Below are 15,720 nucleotides of genomic sequence, written 5' to 3' on the forward strand. Positions count from 1 at the left end.
AGAACCACGGTCACCGGCCAGCATTCCCAGTGGGGGCCCATCCGGCGGAAAGCCGTCCGCCGGCGGTGAGGCCATACTGAACGGAGGAAGTTGCGAGGGGTCCGGGCGATAGTGTCGGTTGTAGTGCCGGGCGTAGTGCCTGTGGCCGCTCATGCCATCGCTCGTCGGTGCGTATCCCGACGAAATGTTCATCGCTGCCCGCCGGTCGCTGGCCGGTCCGTGGTGCAGCGAGCGAGGACGGCCGACTGACAGGTGATGTCGATGATGATGATGCTGCTGCTGAGGACGATACTGCTGACGGTCGTCGTATGCTGAGATCCCCGATTCGCTAACCACGTGCGGAGTGACGGCCAACGACGGCTGCTGGGGATCGGTTTGCGTGCATGACGTCTCTTCACTCGACGCCGGATCCAGCTTGACTTGGGCCGCCAGCAACGCTACGCGGCATCAGGCATCTCTCGCACGCTTCGCATAAGGACACTCACAGTACGCTCACTCTTGATCACTAGACTTCGGTCTTTCCGTCCGAAGAACGTTCACTTCTTGTAATCTACCTTCACCGTATTGGTCACCGGGTTCTCAACGTTCCTCCTGCTGCTGCTGCTGCGGCAGGTAATTGTAACGGTGTTAAACGGGCGCGGACACTTGAGTGAAAGGTAACCTAAATATTGGCAAAAATGAAAGGCTTCGTTCGTATCTGACTGTTTGATGTGGCCAAATCGGGCAACGACTGGAAGGGCCCCCAACGCCGGAATGTTCTGTCCAGCCAACCGGAAGCACTCCCATCGATGGCGGTTGCCAATTCTGACCCCGGGATCAAACTTTACCGCAATCCCAGCGCGAGATTAGGCTTAGATTCGCGTGCCACGACAGATTTTCGGCCGCCGACATGAAACGGACATGGACATCGCGCAATCTGTGACCCTATTAGCGGTCGCCACCGGTCGTTCTGCTTCACCGAAATTAATCACAACCGAAACCGATAAGACCGAGCGTGGACGGCGTGTCGGAAATGGTCCCACAGGCACACGCTCCGGCTCCGAGGCACACGATCATCAAAACAAGTGGCGCGCGCGCGCTTTACATACGACAAATACCGTGTTGCCAGTTGACGAACCATTACCTAACGTTGCGAAATGGGAAATGGGTCTTTGGAAAAAGGGAAAACACGGAACAGCCATCTCCCGAAGGCAGACAACCACAGGGCCTTTCGCCGAAATTCCCGCGTTGTCGTCGAGAATTTTCAAACATTACCCACCATTGCACTGACACTGGCAGGCACTGGCCCACAGGATCGGTTGAATTAATTAGAAATTTTACAAAAGTGAACAACCAGAAACCCCGGGGGGGCCGCCGGGCCGATGCGGCGTGGCGCGGGGTGGGAAAACTTTCCCCCAAGCAGTTGGGAAAGCCTCGCTGACGCTGGCGGGAGCTTCAATTACTTTCGCTCACCCGTGAATGTCAATCATCCGAATTTCGGCGAACCGGCGAGCTTCCGGGAACTGCGAAAAGAACCCAGGCCCGACCCAGGGCTCGATGAGATCCGGTGGCGTGAGCCCAACAACCCCGAAAAGAAAACTGGGAACAAGTTGCCGTGAAAGATTTTCCCCGAACTCGGGATCGGGAAGGATGCCGCCGCCATGTGTGAACAGCCACGGTTGATTCAATTCGATTTTACGTGACGCACGGTCCGGAACTAGCCTGTTCTATAGATAGTTTGTTGAGTTTGACCAATCAATCGGCCACCGGTAACCAAATTGGTTGCCATCGGTTCCGAGCCTCTTGATCCTTCGATCTTGCTTCAAATCGAGTTACCAGAATATGCCTGTGAATCAGTAGGCTTTGGGCACACCCATCTCCGGTTCGGTTGCGAACAAAAATTCAAACCAAATCAACCAAACCATAACCCTGTTCCTTCCTTTCGGTAGTGGCCGGTGGCCAAAGTGGGCAAATTCATCAAAATCTACAATAGGTGTACACTTAGTTCCGCCACATTACTTCTTGACGTCATAAAGTGCTTCTTCCCCAAGGGGGGTTTCTTGGCTTGGAGATTCTGAGCCCCCACGCCGGGTTCCCTCTCCTGGCTGGCGGTAATTATCGGCCAACCACTGTCAACGACGACGGCTTTGGTAGAGGGTATCGGAAACCTCGGTAGGTTTGGAATTTCTATTTGTTTTCTCTCTTTTCGCAGGCACACTTTTCACCGCCAACTAAGACGCCACGACCGGTTGCCACGATGGTAGGCAAGCCAGAGTCACTAATTTCTTGTCATGCTCCGCGGAACACGGGCGCGCGCGATGGATGTTGTGAGGTTTTGATTTACTACGACGCCTCTTAATGCCCATCGTCGTCGTCGTTGTCTTCATTGTTGTGTTTCGAAAGGTTGTTCGCGAACCACTCGCGCGCCACAGTTTGTTGATCATGTTTTTCACGTTGTTTCGGCCATTCTTATCACCGTGCCGGGCCATTGGATTTGATTTCTGCGCGGGATCGGCCTTTCCTTTTTCTGCTTGTTTTTCCTCCTTCGTTCGTTAGTTTGGCGCGTTGTCGTCACCGCCCAGGAAAATGGTTACAATTGGCAAAATAAAATTTATACCACGTCGGGCTCTATTTCTTGCGCCGGCCGGCACTTGGTCGGGTTTCTTTTTGTCTTGCGGCTCTTTCGCCATTTTTGTGGCATCGTGAAATGAGATGATAAATTTATGAGGCCCGCGCTCAAGCTTACGAAAAAGTACACTCAAGCACGACGCGGAACAAGAGGCTTTTACCGCCGCACACACACCGTACACTCCTGTACACTATCACAATCTGTTGGGGCGGCCGCGGGAAATTCTTTTCCACCACACGGCTTAAAACGGGCATCCCGGACACACAGTAAAGCACCAGTGGTGCCCGAATCTGGCGCAAAAGCCAGAGCGAAACTTGGGCGCGCACTCTGATTTATGGAGCCCGGATGAAGGTGAAATGTTTATTCTGCCCGGCCTGCTGTGACTACCGTGAGAGCATGAGAGAGAACAGCGCAGAAAGTGCGACGGGGAACAACACCCAATCAAAGCACACTTTGGCGCGAACGTTCCACGCGAAACTTGCTGGTGACTTTCTTCAAAACGCCATGACGTCCTGCGGTGCCCGAGTAGGTGGCACAAAAGTTAACCGAAGCACACATACACGCCGTCAACACACTGGCCCACCGCACCAGAAAGGACCGGACGATGTAAGGACAACAGCCGAACGGCAGCAACAGGTGTGGTGTGTGGTGGTGAGTAGCCCCCCTTCGTTGAGAGGGTTTTTAGAGGGATTTTTGGCAGGCGACACTTTTCCATTTTCACCACACTTGCCTGTTTGGTGCGCAATTCACCACACGACTCGGCACACCACACCCCACACAGCCCACGGCTTCTAGAGCCTTGGTGTCGGTGAGAACGAAGGGTGTTTGTGTCGCAAAAAAAAAGAAACAATAGTCACACTGTCACACTGTCACACAGCACACACACAGAGAGACAGTGCGCGACGTTTGGCGAGCGTTACAACCCGAAGCGCAGAAACTTCCCGCTAGTACCACGTGCGAAACGCGACTGAGGAACCGATACGCGGCGGCGACTGGTCGACGACGATCATACGACCGAACCGGACCGGGGACCTGTTGTTGTTGTTGTTGCTGTTGTTGAGTCGGCACTCAGAAGCGGTGACGGCCACACAACAACCGAGCGCGGCGGTTTTGATAACGCCGCGCTGAGTGACCCGCATCGGATCGGACAAATTTGTTGATGTGTTCCGTCCTTAGCGCGGAAGTGTGTCTGTGTCTGAGTCTGTTTATTTTCATTCCTCTACGAGCCTCGGCGAACGGGGGATGCCAGCAGCGGTAGGGCAAGATGGGCGCGGGGCGGTGGGACCGTCATCTAATCACCCGAGAGACGGCGGAACAGGTTTGGTCCTTGCAAAACCCCTCTTCTGCAAACATTCTAATCGCGCGGGCCCTCGAGTCGCGCTTTGAACGCTCACCGGGCGATCCGAGTTCGTCTACGGAGTGGTGAGTTACCCCAAAACCCGAGACTGCGGTCTCGTCTATTGTCGTTTCAATCGGGTGAGTGTGGTCGTGGTCTGGCGGAAAGAATTCATAACTCGCCCACAATGTTGCCATTTGTTGACCGACCCAACCACCCCGCGACTGGTTTCACCATCAACACGCCACAGACCTGCGCTCTCTCTCTCTCTCGCTGTGTCCGTCTCCATCATTTAATTACTCTTGGGCCCGGTTTATTCCATTCCGATTCTCGTTCCTCCTTATGTGGTCTCGATCATCGGGCGGCTGGTGACAACCATGACCAGCCGTACACACAGACGGACGACCGACCGACAGGCGGACTCATCATCAGCTCGGTTCCCGACCGATCCATGCAGCATCCTCGTGATGGGCGCGCGCGCCACACCGCCGTTCGGGAACTCACTGTTCGGGTTCGGGCCGCGAACAGGTTGCCCGTTCTCGCTCCTGCTCGCCCTGCTCTATCTCTCTCGCGCCCACATCCGAGGGGTGGCAGAATTCCTGCCGCGAAAGAAACCAATTTTTGGTTTCTAGTTTTGCGTACCCGACAAAAAGGTGGCCACTAGGCGCTGTGGTGGATCTGACTTTTTGGAAGTCACACGCTCGGTCACGCCATTTTGTGAGCCACTAGCTTGAGCCTCGCATCCCGACCCGCGGGCATTCTGTCCCGACCAAGATGGTCCCCGTGATAGTGGTCTGATAAGCCGTGCCGGCAACTGTCGGACACGCGCCCGACCGACAGACAGAGCGAGCGAGAGAAAGGTCCTGGTGTACTATCGCTTCGGAACCGTTTTATCACCTTTGGCACGGCCATAAATTACTGCCACCATTAAACCGCTTTTCCTATGCAAATTGGTGATCCGCGACGCGGCGCAAAAGATTCGCCATCATTAACTGTGCGGCGGTCCAGATTGCGGACAGGTTGACTTAAAAAAAGCCAATTATTAACAGTAGTGGTAGTGTTGATTGGGACAGGAACAATAAACAGGAACAAACAAGAGGACCGTTCTCAAGCGAACGTGATTTCCCGGCAAAGGAACCGCAGTCCGCCGTATAAACATCGGATTTGAAAAAATCGACAAAACAGGAAATCGATTGACCAACCGCGGCCAGGACCGAGGCTTGGGTGGTTTTTAAATACATTTTGTCCCGACAGTGATCGGAGCGCAACCATCGGAAGGGGCTACGCCCGTGATGCTGGTCAGTTTATTTTCAAATGGAGACGGATGGTCCCTCATGAGGCTCCCATCCGGTGGCCGACCGAAATAGCGTTCCCTTCGCTGGCGGTTCCCGTCTGATGATATGATAAAGTCCCCGGGTGGGTAGCAATCTTGAAAAACCTGACGCCTGACGGCGATGGTGTCCGCATGTATTACTGTCACCCTGGCCCTGGAGCGCCAGCCGGTTCGCGGGGCCGCCTGGCGCTTGCGGATCAGAATTATTAATCTCATTATTCGGCTGCATATTCAACCTGCTCGATCGCGCGGATAACTTGCTGCGCCGTCGATGCACTGGAAGATGCAAAACAGAATCGGAAACGGCGACGCAAGTGTGTTGGTTGAACCTCGCTAAACGTTACCAGCCGAAATTAAACGGAAAAGCCACTGGTGGCGTGTCGCTGGAGCCAGAAGTCGATGGCAGGTCTCATTTAGAAACTTCGCCTGACGCGCCACAGCGCAGAAAGGGGTCCCGCCGGAACGAGGGTTATTATGCAAGCAACGTTGCCGTTGATTACTTTTCCCAGAAAAGGCAGACAATGTGTCGCAACGTGTCCTTCGCCTATCCGGTGGCCAAGAACGCACCCAACCCCCCTGCCTGGCAGATGTTGTAACACTCACCTTGAGGACCCGTTGTCGGTCGAATCCTTTGTCGTCCCCGACGAGTGCCGGTGCTCGCTGGCAGTGCTCGGTCCGGGTGCTTCGTCCCCGTCGGAATCGTAGCTACCGACCGAGCTGGCCCTCCTTCGATCGGCCGCCCTTCCATCATCGATCAGCATCCCGCCGGACGCCGGAGCTCCGCGGCCGCCAGGCTCTCCACCGGCGGCACGGGGCTCATTCATCGTGCCGTCCTCGGCGTTCCCTCGGCGTCGCACCTGCTTCTCCTTCGTTGTGCTCCCGCGGCCTGTCGTATCCTTCTGGACAATCTGCTGTTGCTGCTGCTCAACCTGACCTCAACACGAGAGCTACCGCCACCGTTGGGTCCAATCGCTGCTGACGGAACGATTCATGTCCTACGCACGGTGTGGAGTCCGGAATACGCGGCCACAGCAACAGTGAGTCTGTGAAAAATGAAGTGGAACGTGGGCTGAATAAAGAATCAACAGATAGAGAGCGACAGACAGAGAGAGAGAGAGTTAATGAACGTTAACAAATCAGTAAGTTGGCGCCAGAGTTAGAAGCACGGGAATGTGGATCGCTCCTGCGCTGCGGGGAGCACGCGTGGGTTGTGTGGTGTTGTGCGTGGCCAACCTGCCGCCAACCACCCATCGGTGACTAGACAACTGGCCGACTGATTAGGACACCGACTGTGCTTGACTTGACGAACCCTCGCAGCTCATTCATCCGATTCCAACCGAGGCTGGCAACGGATGCTTAAGGACATGCGTGCGTGGGGGACGTGGGTAACCACACTGGCCGGAGTCCTCCTTCTTGGGCTACCCTGAAAAGCGGAACAGCGTCGTGCTGTCGGGAGGCAATTGGTCCGCGCAATCAGAGGCACATGCTCGGGCGGCACGCTGTGACACACCAACCACCAATTGCTTAACGACCACCACATCGGCCCACACCGGTGCCTACCCCCAACGCCACCACCACCGCACCCTACCGGGCGCGTTCAAGGTTCTGCATTTTAAAACGTTTTTGCGACTTGCGATCTCAGTGGCCGCGTCCGGCCAAATATAGAAATAAATCGTTCGCGGCACATTACACTGGCTCCCCGCGACGACGAGGACGACGTGTAGAGGTTGCTGTGGCTGTGGCTTGTGACCGAGCATCGATCGTCGTCGGAAATGTGCACCGAAAAAGCCACTAGAATCCAGCCCAGGGAATGGCTCCGGGACCCGCCATTAACGGTAGCGTCGTAGGGCGTAACGGTGGCATTCCGTGGCCTGTCCGGTGGAATGCTCTGCCCGATCACGTACGAACCCGTGGCCAAGAACGTTCGCGCTGACGTGTGACTAGCTAATCAACTTCACGGTAGGTGCCACTCCCGGTGGCCACTACTATCGCACGTACGTGGAAGGTAACATTCAGTTTTTGGAGCACCCCACCGAGGCTTTGGTTAAATAAGCATAACGCAACATAAAACCTCCGGCAACAAAGCGACATTATAGCCCGGGTGCAATGTTCTGGTACGAGAGACAAAGGGACCCAAAAGTCGGTTCATTGGCTCCAATCCGGTTTTGGGAAGCCCTCGGCCAACGGAACGCCGTTAACCTTCGGGGGACAAGTTAAGGTTTCAATGACACCTAACGGCCGGTAAGTGATCGCGATAGGTTAACGAGGCGATGTGAACATACTGTGGCACTCTGAGGCGATAAACCTGTGCAAGGTCAAACAGCAACGGACTCCGGATCTCTTAAGAACTCGTTTAGGGGCCCGTCGGCACCGCCGCGATCGCCGCCAATAAGACGAGAATGTTTTTCTTCGACAACCTCGATTCGATTACAAGAACGTAACTCAACGGTAAGACCCCGGAGAGCAAACACAGGACAAACAACTCGCCTCGCCCGGTTTGCTTCCGGGAAACGGCGGAGCCGTCTGGAAGTCAGACCAATCGTAACCAGCAGCGTAACCGGAAACCCGGGTGGCGAAATACGAGGATCGCAGACTTTTTCGCAATGGTACGGCACGTTGTTTGCACCGTGATCCCGTGGCCCGACGGAAACAGAACTTGCTTCCTTCATGCGTCATTTGTGTGGTGCCGTCTCTGCGGGACAAGAGACAGAAAGAGAGAGAGAGAGATAGAAAAAATAAGGGCACCCCGGATGAATGGTGCGTTTAATGAAACGGTAAATGGCAACCGAATTATCATCCCCCGGTCTTGGTTGATTAGGGCCACAGGAAATTGCCCGCTGCGGAGCCGAAGAAGGTTTGGGTTTGGGCAAATGGCAATTATTCGACCGACTAGAGTAGTTGCGAAGTTATTACGCCAACATGAATGGTATGTGTGGGCCCCTGCGCGGCCACTTCCGTGATCCTATAAAATTGTTATAAATAACTATGCGGCCAACGAGCCGAGGAATGTCGTCCGCAAATTGGGACCTAGCAGCTGCTAGAACCTCCTAACTCGGTTCCATTAACGGGAGAAGGGGACAGTATAAAGATTGCATTACTGGGGCACATGATTGAAACCTCATCTCGCCCACCATCAGAAGCCTTTGGGAAGGATACACATCTTCTAACGAGATGACCCACTAAAGCACTCTGCACCTCCCCTGGGGGACGCAGTTGAGTGGAACGCCGCGTTCGCGGTCCTCCGGCCTCGGCCCTTGTTTTGCTTACGTTGCTCGCGTGAACTCGATGTGGTTGACGCGTGTCGCTGGAAATGTTTATTTTTTTTTTTTGTTCGTTTTTAATGGCATCGAATTCCACGGTCAAGACCGCGACCTAAAGCAACCCCAGCTGGCAGCACGTACGAAGGGGTGATAAAATGCCCTCAACGGCGGCGACGTCTACAAATGGCATTCGTTCGTGGGCGACTTCCAAATGCACTCGGTAAAAAGTGCTACGATGGGTTCCGAACAAGAGTTCAATCACTTCGCACACAGTGCTCGCCATATGCTGCCCAATTGCCGCCGTGTGCTGTCATGTTGGCCACTTTGTGGTAACAATTTTCCTCGAACTTCCAACACCCATTCTGCTGACAGCATTTCTTTTTTCGAACAGCAGGCAGACGTGTATCATGAAACCCGCGGGTCAAGTTGCCTTGGCAACGTGGCACAATGGCGCTGGGGGTCCCCTGTTTTTTCCTAGTCTCTAAGGTGTCCACCAACTATCCGCCTCCATCGATCGCCGGAACCGAATTATGCACGATCCGCGATTTAATCCTGCGTAAAGTGATTGTTGCAATTTTGCATTTAACTTTCTGGACCGACGGCTCGTTCTTCCCGAAAACGACACTCACACCGACCTTACGAACCACTGGCTTCACTCTGTGTGCGCTAAAGAATGCCGTTGAGACGGAACAAACTGTCAAGGTCCTTCCTACAAAACCAATGGCCCGGGATAAAACACAGAAGCTCGGCGTGCACGACCGGAAACTACTTTCGTTCGTTGGCGGACTGCTCAGCGCTCGGTACGCACTTCTACTAGTGTGCAACAGCTGGCCTGGCCTGGCACACACTCTCACCGTGGTCCAAGGTGGAAATTGTAGTTGGATACGGTTTTGCAACCCCGGGCACGTTTTGTTTAGTTTTAGCGTCCGCCGATAGCAAACCCGGCGGCGGCACAGTGACCGCTCCCCGGTGGGGGACTGCTTCGGACTATGTTTCGAAACTCGAGCCATGGCACCGCCGTTAATCCTTGCAGCGCGAGATCATCCTGAAAACCTAAAATTTTATGTCCGGGAATTGGAGCGATGGTTTTGAAGAGACCCAAAAAACAGCGTCACCAAGAACCGTCGCAAGACTGGTGCTCTCCTTGGTGGTGTGTTGAAGCACATTCCCAACGCAAAGAAAAACAGTAATTAACGTTTCAGATTCCGACAAAAAAATGACCCCACACAACCCCAAAGGGTAGCGTGCTGGAGGCTGCTTACAATGTAACATCTCAGTGCGTTGTTGGAAAAACAATCATTATTTAAATTGCATGCTGCACCTGGGAAATCAACCGGCACAGTGCATGCTACACTCACGCGCGCGTCATTTCGCCCCGTCAATCGGCACCCGATTCCCCGGGCCATGGTGAGCATGAGCACAAAAAGGGGGGCAATAATTACACCGTCGTACACATAATCCACTTGCCGGGAATCGGGATCTGGACGGGATCTGGAACAATTCTAATTCTAAACAACCGGCTATTTTCGTGGCACTACTGTCAATGGCCCCGCCGCATATGTTTGTACATATGGTTCACACGCCACGCGAAGTGCTTTTTTTGTGGCCGTGCTACGGTGATGTAAGGAATTTAGACAATCACACTTGAAAGCTGTGCCTCAAAACATCCGAAGGAAGCTCACCAGAAGCTCTCAGAATTTGCCTAGCAATAAATTATCCTGCTGAGGAGAAAATGTACCTCGAAATCCCCGATGGCAAGGCCCACATGGGCAAAGGCAAAACATAAGCGCGAAAACGGGCACTGGTACCAGGAACGTACTGTTGGATTTGTGGCCCCCAAAAACCCAGCCCTTGATGTTCAACCTCTAATGGTACGTTTCGCTCGATGAGGACGCCCCAGCTCCAATTAAATTACATTCACATCAGCCTTCAATCAACCGGGGAGGGTGCACGATGTCGAATTAACAGTTCAATAGGCATCGGCGACGAGAGTGAGTGTGTTGAGTGAAAATTTCGCATATTTTCCACGTCCCGGGTCAAACACGACAATAACCACCAATCAATGGAAGCTCGCGAAATAATTAATAGCACTTCGAGTGAATCGAGTGCTGATACGATCCATTTGAATAGGAGAATAAAATTAAGAATTGGGACGCAATGGAATATGGGGCAGGAGCCACTTAGCCCCGCGATGAGCACGTGCTTTACGCAAATTCGTGCAGATGGCGCTGCGCCCTGCGCATTGCGTAGAGCCGACAGAGGGCGTACTAGTAGAACACACACACACATGGTAGCCTTGTAAGTACTTCGGCGTGACTACCCCGTGAGCCCCCCCATTCGGTCTGTGGCCACCGAGTGTAAAATTTATGCAAATCGCGCATTTATCAGTCAGCTAGGCGCGTCTTATTGCGCTCTAGAGTTCGCGGCCGCGAACTCTCCCCCCCGACCGGCGGGTCACCCCTCGGGAGTGGGGAGACGAATATTTGAGCACACCACCACCACGCCTCTCGTCTTCTCGACACAGTCGCGAAGAATTAAGCCGCGGGCGGCACCTGTGTGTTTGTGTTGAGTATGGTCGAGAACGATCGGATGACGGACCGCGGGTCTGATCGCGAGCCAACTGCGTGAGCGGGCCACCGATACAGACACAACCGGCCCACCAGTCACCCCAGAGCCATGGCCACCGGCCAGACCGCAAGAAAGGAAAACAAGACCACCCAACGCTGCGCGGTGGACGCGCGAAATTGTCGAGCAGTTTTAGTACAGCTCTATTACTTTTAGCACTCCTGCCTTGGCATCGGACAATCGGAAGGAAGAGTCCGCGGACCAGACACAATGCACTCCGGGATGTGTTTGTTTCCAGTTCGAGCCGGGAGCGATCTAGCACGGAGAGCTATCTAATCGACACGGCTCGCGACCCAAGTTAGATAACTCCTTGTTTGAAAACATTGCAGCAAAAAAGCAATCCTTATCGGTCCTTCTGGGGCAGAGGTTTGCTCCGAGACCCAACTGATTGCAAATTAGAAAAACAACACTTTACGCTACGAATTCGCACTTACAGAGAGAGCCCAGAGCTCGCAGCATTTGCCACGGACCATTCGGTTTTATTCGCGATCCCGACGAGCGCCGCCGCCGCTCGCCACTTGTCCCGCCCGGCCCGCGGAATGAATTGCGAATCGAATTGGGCTGGTGTGCGACGGCGACGGCGTCCACATTTAACTGACCTATGGCTCTCCACCACCAAAACGGATACCACCGTCGTCATCGTCGTCGTGTTCCGTACGATAAGCGAGTGGTTTGTTACTGTGTGTGAAACAAGCGTTCCGTTTGCGATCCGCGATTCTTCCAGACCGGACCGCCCCGGCCAACAACAAACCGGAATCGTGCATTTTTTTAAACCGGGCTTCACTGCTCACATCCGAGCGAGGAATTGAGGATTTACTTTATCTGATTAACGTCTGACAAATGACCATCGCTCATTTGTTTTCTTCTTATCGTTTAAATTGTGTATTAATTTTGAAGGTCCCCGGACGAAGAACCGGTAGCCACTAATGGTCGGAGTGGAGCCCTCCGAATGCCCTGCGCCATCCGTTGTACTAAACGTTACGTCACCGGCGATAAAAATATCAGCATCCCGCACGGGAAGAAGCCAACACACAATGGGCCGCAGACGCGAATATCGACGAATTATGAAATTCAAGCCGCTCCTAAGGCGATTCGGTTCGCGTCGAGTTGGGCAATGTGATTGGGGCCAAAAATAATACCCCCCCGTGCGGTGCGGAAGACGGCCGGGCCGGGGTTTATTATGACCTCCCGTTGCCCGCCAAAAGTGGGGTCCAGCTAATGTGCAACCGATGCAACGGCAGCGAATACGCGAGAGACCTTGAAGTGTGCCTCTGCCTAGGCAAACGGCGGCAACCTATAGTTGGCAAGTTTGCCGCGCGCCCCCACAACCCACCCACCCTCGGCGGCCCGACAACGTTGGCAACGAAATGCACCGGCGGATGATTGCATAAAGGCCTCCCGTTGCCCGTGATTGTGGGGTTTTAATTGGTATTTGTGCAAACAACACTCCGACGGCGAACACGCCCGGGGTTGCAGACGTTGCACCGATGCAACTATCGGCCACAAACACATACAAAAGCCGGCAAAAGGCAAACGGCAAATGCCACGCAGGTTCCGTTCCGTGGCCGGCCGGCCGGCGGGCGCGCCGTGCCGTTTGCTTGAATATTATTCCGTTTCCGCGGGCCGCGAAGACGTTGTATTTTGCTTTTTGGATTAAATATAATAAAGTCATTTCAACATGGCCGGTGTTGTGTTTTCCTTCGCGCCATGCTCTCTGGTGCGACAAAAAATTGTCCCACTTGCCCCATAAAAAGGAACGTGATTTGTGCGTTCTTTTCTGCGAACTCATTTGAATCTGGACCAAACGCGCGGACGGCGGACACAGCACCCGCACTGTCGGCGCCTGCGGATCGATTCTCCCCAGATGCTATCGAGGCCAGATTTTGAATACTAAAACCAGAAATGAGGCACACAGAGAGAGCGAGAGAACCTGTTCCAGTCAAGCCAGGCAGGGGTCCAGGTATCCTCAAATGAAGCGAAACGGTGGTCCGTTCCGAGAGTGGCCGAAAACGGCACACACAAAAATCATCAACAGAACCATAAATATTTTATTGCGATCCCAAGAAGTTGCCATTTAATTCGTCTTTGGTTCCAAAGTTTTCAAACATCCTGCTGTGGAGCGCGTGAAGAGTACGGAGCAAAAATTATAAACATACGAGAGCCTAATTCGCGGCGTTAATCGAGCCGTATGGGAAAAAAGATCCTTGAAAGCGGCTAATCGCTAATGCCGGACAGTAAGAAAAAAACCCCAAAGAAGTGATAATTATAAATAGAAACCGGACCAGCAACGGACCGGAGTCTCCGGGGTGTATCGAACGCAACTGTGATAAGCGGGCGGCGGTGGGTCCGGTCCGGCGACCTACTCGGACACCCGGTGGTCCCGGTGTGTAGCGAATTGATAAAGACCAAACACGGACGTCTCCATCGGAAGACCACCCGATGGGGTGCCAGCGCCGGGAGGGACACGGAATTTGTGTCACGTCCAAGGGTGTGCCCTCCAGTTTGCCGGCCTTCTGCCGGCTGCCCTCTGTTTGTACAGCCTGTGAGCCGCCTCTCTCTGTGGGTTCGGATCGAAATGTTATTTGCATTTCTATCGATCCGGCCAAACACGGCGGTCCACCAAGCCGCCGGACGCGATTCTACGCGTTACGCAATTCCGCCCGTCCGCCTGTGGGCCGCGATCACTATAATGGTATCGAGTAGCGATCGTCTGGAGCGGACCGGACCTAGGTCCGGTCTCGGAGTCTGCGGCGTCTTCCTCACATCATCGTGTGGCATATTTCAGCAGCAAGCCGGAGGGCCCGTCCATGTTGCGCCAATTTATGCTGCGACCGTCGGACTAAAAATAAACAAAACTAATCGAGGCAAAGCGCGCCAGTGGGTGCGTTCGTGTGTGCGCCGCCCTGTGTAGGTGTGCGCGCACACTCAAGACGGCGACGGCGAAGAAGAAGACCGGCCAAACATTGAAAGCAAATGAATCAATCGCGGTGCGCAGCGCACACGGCAGAAAAGAAACAGCCGAACCAAAACAAAACGCGATCGCAGCTGGCGGTGGCGGCAGCGGCGGCAACGACGACGACGACGGACGTGTAAATATGCCGAAAAATGTTGAGATAGGTTGGAACACACCGTGCATACACCGCCGTCCGCGCACGGCAATGTTCGCGCCCTCGGCGTTGTTGGGCGCATATCGGCCCCGAAGTGCTTTGAGATACAGCCAGAGCGAACCAGAATCCTCCGAATCATAACTGACCTTCTTTGGTGACCGTCCGTCCGCGCTATCGCTAATCAGCAGCTGGAAACACATCCAAGCAGTCACGCACGCACGCACACACGCAGTGCTGGCTGGCACAAAGCGGTCGCTGGATTGTGACAAAGCATTCACAGCATAGAAGCAGGCGGCGACCAGCTCATTGGAATACACGTTCTTGAACGTTCTTGGCGATTGTTTCACTCAAAACGGTTGCTGCGATTCTTATTGTGCTCTTCTCGTACGGCGGGCTTCGCTTTTGCCGGGACAGAACAATTCAAATTATTGCACTAAACACAAGCACACCCACTCGAGACACACAAACATAAACACTGGACACACACACATTAACGGGGCGGTCTTCCAGCGGCCGTTTCCGCGCACTTCCGCGTGACACCTGATCTCCGGTCGTCCGGTTCCGCGTGTCCCGTTCCGTCGCGAGGAAACCAAAAATACGCCGCAAATCAGGGAAACTTGTTACGCAGCAGCAGCAGCCGCGGCCGGGCTCTTTAACACTCTCGCCGTTTCTGTACGTCTCGCGGCGGCAATCATTGCATACGCGGTTTTTTTTTTTGTTTCTGTTCTTCCTATTGCTGTCACCCGTTGTTGCCCTTGGCCACTACAGAGCACCACATCGCTGACAGAGTGGGTACATGGGGCATTTGGTAGTGTGCGACGGACAGCGTCTTGGTGGTTGTTGTTTCTTTATTTCCTCGTAGCTCGTAGCGGGAAGGAAAAAAGAAACCCGTCCCGTACCGCCGCACGACCTTCCCCTATCGTGTGGCCTTCTGTTGTGACTCTGCAATGCGGATCGGCCGTTCGGCCAGAACTGCCGGCCAGTGTGCACGGGGCCGGCGACGACGGGATTGCGATTCACTCCCGGACGGTGCAGGAAACCGCGGCGCGTATAATATATCGCTGGCGCGCACTCTGCCAGCAAAGTGGCCCGTTCCGCAATGGTTTGGCTCGGTTTTCACTCCATTGCGCCGCGACCGCCGGCAACCGCGACAGGAACTGGCGACAGGGCACACACGCGGGCAGAAGGGGAATAATTGCCACAGAACCCGAGAAACCGATCGGACACCGCCACTATCGGATGGATCGGTCGTCGTGGGAATCCTTTCGCCAGGGACACCGTGAACGGGAGCAAAAACAAATCGCCATTCGCGGAACTGTTTCGGTACGAGCGTTTGACAGCTCTCAGTTGGCAGTGGTGCCAGTTGAGCTGGCCACTTCCACCACGATCCGGAACCATTTTTGCCGTAACTCGGCCACCAAATTGTTCTTCGTTAATTTTAATTTATTTTC

Source organism: Anopheles cruzii, chromosome 2, assembly GCF_943734635.1.
Source record: "Anopheles cruzii chromosome 2, idAnoCruzAS_RS32_06, whole genome shotgun sequence".
In the NCBI taxonomy this organism is placed as follows: Eukaryota; Metazoa; Arthropoda; class Insecta; order Diptera; family Culicidae; genus Anopheles; species Anopheles cruzii.